The sequence below is a fragment of the Rattus norvegicus genome, chromosome 1 (genome assembly GCF_021556685.1).
Source record: "Rattus norvegicus strain SHRSP/BbbUtx chromosome 1, alternate assembly SHRSP_T2T, whole genome shotgun sequence".
Classification (NCBI taxonomy): Eukaryota; Metazoa; Chordata; class Mammalia; order Rodentia; family Muridae; genus Rattus; species Rattus norvegicus.
The window spans coordinates 4652250-4661610 of NC_141534.1; the positions used below are offsets into that span (position 1 = coordinate 4652250).

The 9361-nt window shown below is 41.0% G+C and overlaps 1 pseudogene; it reads right to left on the minus strand.

Moving 5' to 3' along the window:
- Positions 1-7074: 7074 nt before the first annotated feature.
- LOC148006825 (V-type proton ATPase catalytic subunit A pseudogene) lies at positions 7075-9060 on the minus strand (annotated as a pseudogene).
- Positions 9061-9361: the final 301 nt, after the last annotated feature.

The following is a 9361-nucleotide window of genomic DNA, read 5'->3' on the forward strand; positions in this document are numbered from 1 at the left end:
GAAAAGCTACCCTAGAAATGACTTTATTTGTTGCTAACACACACACACACACACACACACACACACACACACACACGAGACACACACATACAGAGGAACAGAAACATGCACACACAGACACAACACATAGACACATAGACATACACCCCTACTCAGAAACACACAAACATACACACAGAGAAACACACACAGACACACAAACATACACAGACAACACAGAGATACACAGACACATGCATACACAACACATACACAGACACTCAGACACACACAGACACAACACATGCACACACATATACAAACACACAATACATACACATAAACAGACATACAGACATAGCACAGACACACAGATACAACACATATACACAGACACAATAAGACACACAGACACACAGATATAAAACATACACTCATAAACAAACCACACACACACACACACACACACACACACACACACACACACACCCAATAGGACTCTGGCTTTGGTTACTTTCCAAATAAAATGCTAGATAGATTTTATTAGTTCTTTTTTATTTTTCCCCTTTTGCTTTAGTTCTTGTTGTTCGGTAGATTTTGGAGTAGAGGAAAATGATAAAAGCTTTCTTCATAAGGGGTGCAGGGGAAAACGGGAGGAAAGAGCAGGATGATCCCACCCCTCCTAACTTGCTTGGATTAGGTAAGCACAGGGGATGAACCAATACCCAGTAAATTAGTTGTTTTAAGTAACTGATTGAAAAGGGAAGGGCTGAAGAATAGCAGGCGTAGCTTCTAACTGGAAGCATTTCAGAAACATCTCATAATGATGGCGACTGCTGGTTTAAAGGAGGGCTAGCCCAGTACTAGAATGAAAGTAAAATCTATCCCTAGAAGACCTTTGATCAGCCACCAACCCCTGACAGAGTCAGCCTGTGTGCAGAGACAGAAGCGCTCAGTCCCACATGGTGGAGAGAGCCTTACCACCACTCAATTAGACAAAAGGTGACACCCTGGGGTTTATAATTCTAGAGGAGCCCCGACTAATTTATGCACCTGCCAGTGTGTGCCAAGCCAAGTTAGAATCTCTTTTAACATTTTCATATACTTTCCTTCAAAAAAAGGTATTCATATTTATTAATGCCGGCTTGGTAATGCTATTCTCCTGCAGAGAAAAGGAAATGTGTTCATCTGAGCGTTTGTGCCTGCTTCCTCTACTTTCCTTCTTGTTTTAATTAACAATTGCTCAATGCCCCAAGGGCTGTCATTAATTAAAAGATTTTAAAAAATCCTCCAGGAATAAGTAGGGCTGGTGTTTTCTTCTTTAAAAAAAAAAAAGCAAAGACAAAAACAAACCAAAAACCAAAAACCAAAACAAAAAAACCCCAACCCCATCCCCCCCCAAAAAAACCAAAACCCAAAACCTGTGTGTGGTTTGGAGCTTGAATTTGCATGGGGTTTTCTTCCAGAAGATCCTTTTCTTGTGAGTAAATTCCTATCCAAGAGATTTGGGGGTAGATCTTATGCAAATGGGAATTTCCAATATAGGAAATAAAACTCTTTTGATGTTTTATTAATTCCTGCTTTCCCTAGAGTTTGGTGAGTGAGTTTTCACACCATGGGCACAAGGCTTTGGTCAGAAAGAATACAGACTTCTGTGGCTGTTGCAATTGGGAAAATGTGCAGGTTGGTCGTTTCCTTTTTTGTCATTGTTGAAGAAGTTTTAAAAAAGTCACCGATGGAGGCAGATTGAGGCAATAACGAGTCAGGAGATGGGGCTTTAAGCAATTACGCTGTAACTTACACTAATTACTATCTTGACCACTGATGGATTTTTTTTTCTGCCTCTAGTCTATGAAAAAACAGATTAAATAAGAGACCATAAAGGGACCAAAATGATTGCAAAGGTGGCTTAATGAAAAAAGAATAAAATGTTCTGCAGTTTTATGGAAGGTTATAAACCTTATGAAGTGAGCCATTTTCGGGGGATAAAATGCTGCTCGAAGAGCCACCCAAAACCTTCTCGGATGCAGGATGGCAGTGTTTCCACTTCCAAGGTCAACAGAAGACTTCCACAATAATTTATTGTGATTTAAATGCCTTAAAACTCTTTGGGTATGTGTGTGTGCATGCATATATTCAAGTGCAGGTGCATGTGTGTACCCATACATTGTATGTGCACATGTGTGTGTAGGTCAGAAGACAACTTTAGCTCTAGTTCTTTCTCAGGTGCCAAAAGGTTGAAAACGTTGAAACAGTGTTTTTGGTGGTTGGTTTTTTTTTTTTTTTTTTTGACCTGGAGCTCATGCTGAAAGCTGTGCTGGTTGACCAGTAAGCTCCAAGGATCCACGTGTCTCTACCACCTCACCTCTGGGATTATCAGTACACACTGCCTATCCGATGCCCACAGGAAATGCTTTACCAATGGTGCCATCTCTCCAATGCTCACAGGAAATGCTTTACCAATGGTGCCATCTCTCCTGCTTTCAAACACCATTGTTGCATTTTCTCAGCTTCACCACAACATGGGCCACAGGAAAGAATTAAAGAATAATTTGTCCTTCGTTTGAATCACAAAACCCAATATGTCCTTATTCAAGGTCCCTAGGTGAGAAATGCTTAACAAATGGGCGGGTCTTTTTTTCCAGTCCCCACTCCTTGCCTATTTCATTGCCAACAGCAAACACACACTCTTCAACATTTTTCCTAGTCAGTCTCCCACCAATTCAGCTTACCACACTCCTGTGTCCATTGTAGGAACACCCCACAGCTCTATACTGATGAAGTCCATGCATCACCTCATTCCACCTACTCAACTGCTCAAAGCGCTGGCTAACATGCTCACAAACCTATAATGGATAACCCTAAATACGAACAAATTACTAGCCTTGAGTAATTTTGAAATTCAAATTTGAAATTCAAATTTTCATCAAAATTGATGAAATTTTGAATACTTTTTGTTCTTTAATTGAAAAATACAGCTAGCTGTGGTGGCCCATGCCTTTAGTCCCAACACTCAGGAAGCAGAGGCAGGTGGACCTCCGCCCAAGGCCAGTCTGGTTTATAAAGGGAATTCTAGGATAGCCTAGGCTACACAGAAACCCTGTCTCAAACAAAACAGAAACAAAAAGAGAAAAACTGCATTCAAAATCTCTCTCTCTCTCTCTCTCTCTCTCTCTGACACACACACACACACACACACACACACATACATATTTCAGTACAAACATGATAGATTAAACACATGGAAAGGGTAACTGTTACCAGATCTTTTGCCCTTTTCAAATTTCCACATTATTTTTGTGTGTTTTGAAGTCACCGTTTAAGGTGACGATTATATTACCTTGGATTATATTTATTTTCCTACTTAGCTATAAACAAAAGATGTTTCCATGTTGCTATCCAGTCACCATGCTTGTAATATCAATGGAGAATGTGTGTTAAGGGAATAGACCAGTGTTTGCTTAACCATTTCTTTACAGTTGGATGTTCAGGTAGTTTCCGATACTGCAGTTATTATTAATGTACAGGAAAACTATGAGTAGTTCAAAGAACTATTGTCCATTCATTTCCCCAAAGGAGAGTTGTCAATCAGAGTTGACATTGCTGTGGCTGATATATCTAATAGGAAGTAACTTAAGGAAGAAAGGAAGGATTTGTTTTGGCTCATGGTTCCAGGGGATACAGTCTCTCCAGGGAGGGGGAAAGGCATGGTGACAGAAAAGTAATGGTCACACTACATCCACAGTAATGATGCAGAGAGGGGGTAATGCTGGTGCTATGACTATTTTATCCTTTTTATTCAGTCTGGGACCCTAGCCCAAGGGAAGAGATTATTCACTCTCAGGATAGGTCTTCCTATTTTAGTCAAATATTTCTGAAACCTCATAGACTTGGCCAGTAGTGTGTTTACATGGTGATTTTAAATCCAGTAATGTAATGAAGATGGGCCAGCACTAGGAGATCTATCCCAGCACTAGGAGACCAAGGCAGAAAGAGTATGGAAGAGACTAGCCTGGGTTATACAGTGAGATCTTGTCTCAAAGAAAATTTATAGATCAATGACACAAAATTGATAAGAACTTAGAAAAAATTACAAAGTACTAACCAGGATCAATAGTGGTATGGAAACATTGCAATCTGAAATAAATCTCATCATCTTCCTTTCAGAATCAACTGTCCCATTGAATCAAGAATCTAGGCTTAAAACTTTCCCTCTCATGCGGGGGTTGTAAGTCAGTGATAGAGCCTTTTGCTGGCATGTTTGAGGCCCCACATTTAATCCTGAAACTATAAGAAAACCATCCAAAACAAAAGATGTTTATAACTTCTTGGTTAGCAACTTGGCTTAGTAGGTAAGGTTGCTCTCTGCTGAGTCAGAGGACCCAGGCTCAATCCCTGGGATCCATAGGGGTGGCAGGAGAAAAGTGACTCCTATAAAGATGCTCTTTGATCTCCTTATGCACCGTGACTTGTATATTCCCCTAAGCCCCAATAAATTCAATGATAATGAATTTATAATGCACATCATCATCGCCATCCTCTCCACAAACTTCCCTTCTCTCGTAGTCCATAGTTGGCTCTTAAATCCTTAAACATTACAATTCGCCTGTTGTTCAGTACTTTTACTTGTATCTTCTAGAGGTACCTGAAATTGAACATGCCGTTCACTCAGCTCACCCAAGCCACCAGGTTAGCCTCCCCTCTGTATTAACAGAGTTCTTCTGAGTGGAACCAACACTGGCTTCTGGAGGGACGGAGACTTTCTAGATGAATCTCTTGCAGTCACTTCTCTGTTTTTCTTTAGTCATCTTCCTCTGGGTGATTTTACATGAGGTCTCTCCATTTCTTTCCTTTTCTTCTTCACTTCTTCCTCTCTCTACCATGGTGGTTTGTGTTTGAACGCAGATCTTTGAGGTGATGAAACCTTTCCCATGTTATAGCTATGGAGCAACAGGAACAGAAAAATTTGCTCTCCTAAGAGCAAAGCACAGTTCTGTGATTGGCAATGTTTTTATTGTCAATAGCATATCAGGGCCCAGCATTAGTGGCTCACCAAGAACTACACTACTTTAGCTTGTGAAAATTTGTTCCTGGATTTGTCTCCAACATGAGCTCTCAATTGCTGTTTTCTTTTCATTTTTCTCTGTGGTTTGTTGTAGAAGAGAATAGCACAGCGTTTGTTTCTTGTAGAGAGCCAAAGATTTAATTTATTATTTTAAAAGTTCTTCTGCTTTTTAGCTTCTTGTATATTTCAATAAATTCTTTAGCAGAAATTGACATCTTGTGGGAAAAACATCCCCAAGAATTCACTTGAAAAACTATTAGAACTCATACATGAGTTCAGTAACATTGTAAGGTGTAAGCTCAATATATGAAAATGAATTATACTTCTATGTGTAGTATAAACAATAGGGATGTGGAATTAAGAAGGCTATTTTTATCTCCAATAGCATAGAAAGAATTACCTGGAATGAACTTAATAAAGAAAGGGCACAGCAAATCCTCCAAGCTACAAGATGCTGTTGAAAGAAATTAAAGATCTAAATAAATGAGAACATACGTCACACTCATAGATTGAAAGACGAAAGACATCTATATTTTGAATTTCTCTTTTATGCATTTATTTATCAATATGTGACAGTTTTTAATATCTCAAACTTTTGCAGGGCATTTACGCTTACATGTTTGTCACAAGATCTAGTGATCAATGATAAAAATGAGACATAAAATTGTACACAGGGGTTGAGAAATGGTCTTATTAAAAAATATTGAAAAGGATTCTCTTTGCGTCTGCGATGATTCTGATCATGACAGTCCTGCCAGGCTGAAATGTAGTCTTTATTGTTCTTTTCCTCGTATGATTCTAAGTTAGGTTTGGCCACTGGGAAAAGCATATGTGAGATTTGACAGATACAGGGGAATATCAGCAAAGGTCCATGCAAATACAGGGCAGAACCCTGCAGCCTGCAGCTCAGCTATTCTGTCTTGATCTTACCTTACCCTGGTGGCATCTTCGACCCTATGCCTGGCACACGTTGTACCTTGAAGTGAAGTTTGCCAGCTTTAAATTCAGTTTACCCAGGGGATTAAGTTAGGGTTGGGAGGAACAACTAGGGGCATTTTCTAGTTTGTCTCCCAATCCATGTTTATCTTTGCACATTTCTCTTTGCCTTGTCCTACCCATCTTCTATCTAGTCTAGTTTTTCATCTCAAATGGGAGCCAGTCTACCTTCCACACAATCAGGTACCACCAGGCAGGGAGACAACAGTTTTCCACATGTGTTGTTACCAGTCTGACCAGTTAACTCAACAATCAATGTCTTGTTGTTGCTGACTATAGAAACTCTCACCTGTTAGAATCTCAGTCATATGCCATAGGCTAAGCTTACATTTCTCTAAGCCCATCATTTTTTTTTTTGGTTCTTTTTTTCGGAGCTGGGGACCGAACCCAGGGCCTTGCGCTTCCTAGGTAAGCGCTCTACCACTGAGCTAAATCCCCAGCCCCCCATCATTATATATATATATATATATATAATGTATATAATATATATACATAGATGACATTTTCTACCTCGGCAGCCCAGGAACTAACCTTATTTGGTAAAATCATGGCCAATGATGTATGAGCCACAAAGGCAATGTGTCTGTCCGACTTCCATTCATGTCTATGCTTCTCATTCTCCCCCTTTAGGTAACTCAAGCTCATCGTATGATCATTTTGTGCCAAGGACTACATAGGGTAGGTTGTATTACATTTGATATCATTAGAAATTGTAGAAAGTAGGCTACTTTTGCTGAATGCTACAGAAATAAAAACAGAATATTTCAAAGATGGCCAAGTTTTTTTTTCTTGTTTACAGTTTACTGGAGATGAGTTTACACCTTACATACAAGTTTGCAGTATGTATCATGTTATAATGTATCTGTTAGCATTGTGTATCATACGCACTATATTCACTACTTTAGATAAAGGTCAGGGAGCTCCTTCAGACAGTTGAACAAAGGGATGTGTGTTTTATAAGACCTACCATAGAAACAGCAAAATGAACGAGAACGCACGTAGGCCCTAGTCTCAAAGCTGCACAATATGGAAGCAAAGGGTTGGAGATGAGAAATTCAGGAAAATATTCATGTATGAGCTGGCCGAGGAAGAGGAAAGAAGTCACAGTTCTAATCTTCAAGGCTACGGAATGCATTCTGAATGTCTTCAAGAAGTCGTGCGTAGTCGGCCTTGATCTTTGCCTTGCCGTCTTCCACTGGATCCTTGAATTTCATGGAGGGAAGTTTATAGAGAATGTCTCTCATGTGCTCACGGATAATGGACCATGTGATCTTATTGTCACTCTGGGTGGTGGTCTGCACAGCACAGCGGGCCACATCACAGAAAGAAATCATGTTTGACAGCCTCCCCACTGTCTTACAGAATGGACAGAACCTGGCATAAGGAGTGTACCCACTTCGTTGTAGGAAGTCAACTTTAATAAGTTTTGCTACCTCCAGAGTGATTTTATCTGTCTCTGCTAAAGACACATTTCCCACGAGCTGCACAATTTCTGCCAGATCCTCTTCTTCCTGCCGAATCTCCTTAGCTTTGGTCCTCAGAGGAACACACTCTGTGAAGTGTTTGTCATAGTACTCGTCCAAGGCACGCATGGACTTGCTGTAGCTGATGAGCCAATTGACAGATGGGAAGTACTTGCCTTGAGCTAACTTTTTATCCAAGCCCCAGAACAATACCCGGAATAGCAGATGTGACTGGATCAGAAAAATCACCACAAGGTAGACAACCTGCTCCTACAATGCCGAAACGCCCTTCTCTCTCAGGGTTTCTGAGACATCTCACTCTGCCTCCTTGCTCATAGAAAGAAGCCAGCTGGGCATCAAGGTATGCTGGGTATCCACTAACTGCAGGCATTTAGGCTAAGTGACCAGAGATTTCTCTGAGGGCCTCAGTCAGCCACCATACTGACATAGTAGCCCATGCTACGGAAATATTCTGATAGTATAATTCCAGTGTAAATGGAGGCTTCTCTTGCAGCCACAGGCATATTGGAGGTATTGGCTACCAGTGCTGTCCTCTTCGTGATTGACTCTACCATCAACTTCCGTAGTGAGCTCAGGGAAGTCCCGGAGAACTTCTGACATCTCATTTCCTCTTTCACCACATCCAACATGAATGACTACATCACTGTTGGACTATTTGGATAGAGAATGGGAAATCACAGTCTGTCCACAGCCAAAAGCACCCGGAATAGCAATAGTTCCTCCCTGAGCACAGGGGAAAAGGGCACCGCTGGCTCTCTGGCCAGTAAGCAAGGGATGATTGACTGGTACCTTTTCAGTGACAGGCCACTCTTGAACCATGCTGAACTTCTTCACACCTTCAAATTCAAGCTCCAGGATGACATGAGAGGCATCATAATTCCCAGATGGTGCGATGTAAGTCCAACTTCTTCTGTTACATAGGGGTAACATGATTTTGTGTTTGATGATTGAATTCTCATTGATAGCCCCATAAATATCTCCACCAGTGATATGACTACCAACCCATAGGTTTTTGCTGGGTGTAAACTCCCATTTGATGTCTCTGCTAAGAGCAGACACATTTACTCCTCTGGGAATGTAGATACTTTGGGTCTGACTGCTGATATCCAACAGAGGTCTCTGAAAATGGCTCACATAATGCCAGGACTGAGCTCTACTGAGAGAGGTTCACCCGTGCGGAGTACAGGGTCTCCAACAGAGACACCGGAAGTTTCTTCATACACCTGAATGTTGGCCATGTCACTTTCCAATCGAATAGTCTCCAACCAGCTCACTGTGCCCCACTCTCACCAGCTCATACATAGCAACACCTACCATATCACAGTCTGTAACCACAGGAACGGAGACTCCATGCACATAACCAAACATGCTTTCCTTATCTTTATCACAGATTGTGGGTAGCTCAGAGAAATCCACTGTGTTAAATTTACCTGCCTGGGCCCAAAATGCAGAACCCAGAGCCTCTGTCACTGAGAGAGGGGGAGTCCTTAGCTGCAAGAGGTAGGTCTGATAGCCAAGTTTTGATGTTGCCTTTTGGTTAGTAGATTATGGCTTGGAAGCACATTTGAGCAACCACAACATGCTTGTTTGCAGAAAATCAGCATATTTATAAACCCACAACAGATAAAATTGTACAAAGAGCCAATATCAGTGACCAGTAAAGCAGTGAACTGGGCATTGGCCAGAGGTCACACAGACAGCAGAGAGTGCATCAATAGTTGAGATGCAGAATCAGAGTTGTTTAAGCAACATATTTCACTAGCATACACTTAAGCCCCATAGCCCTGCACCGGCTTATCACTTACCAACAGCCTATTAGGGTTTTGAATATATTCAC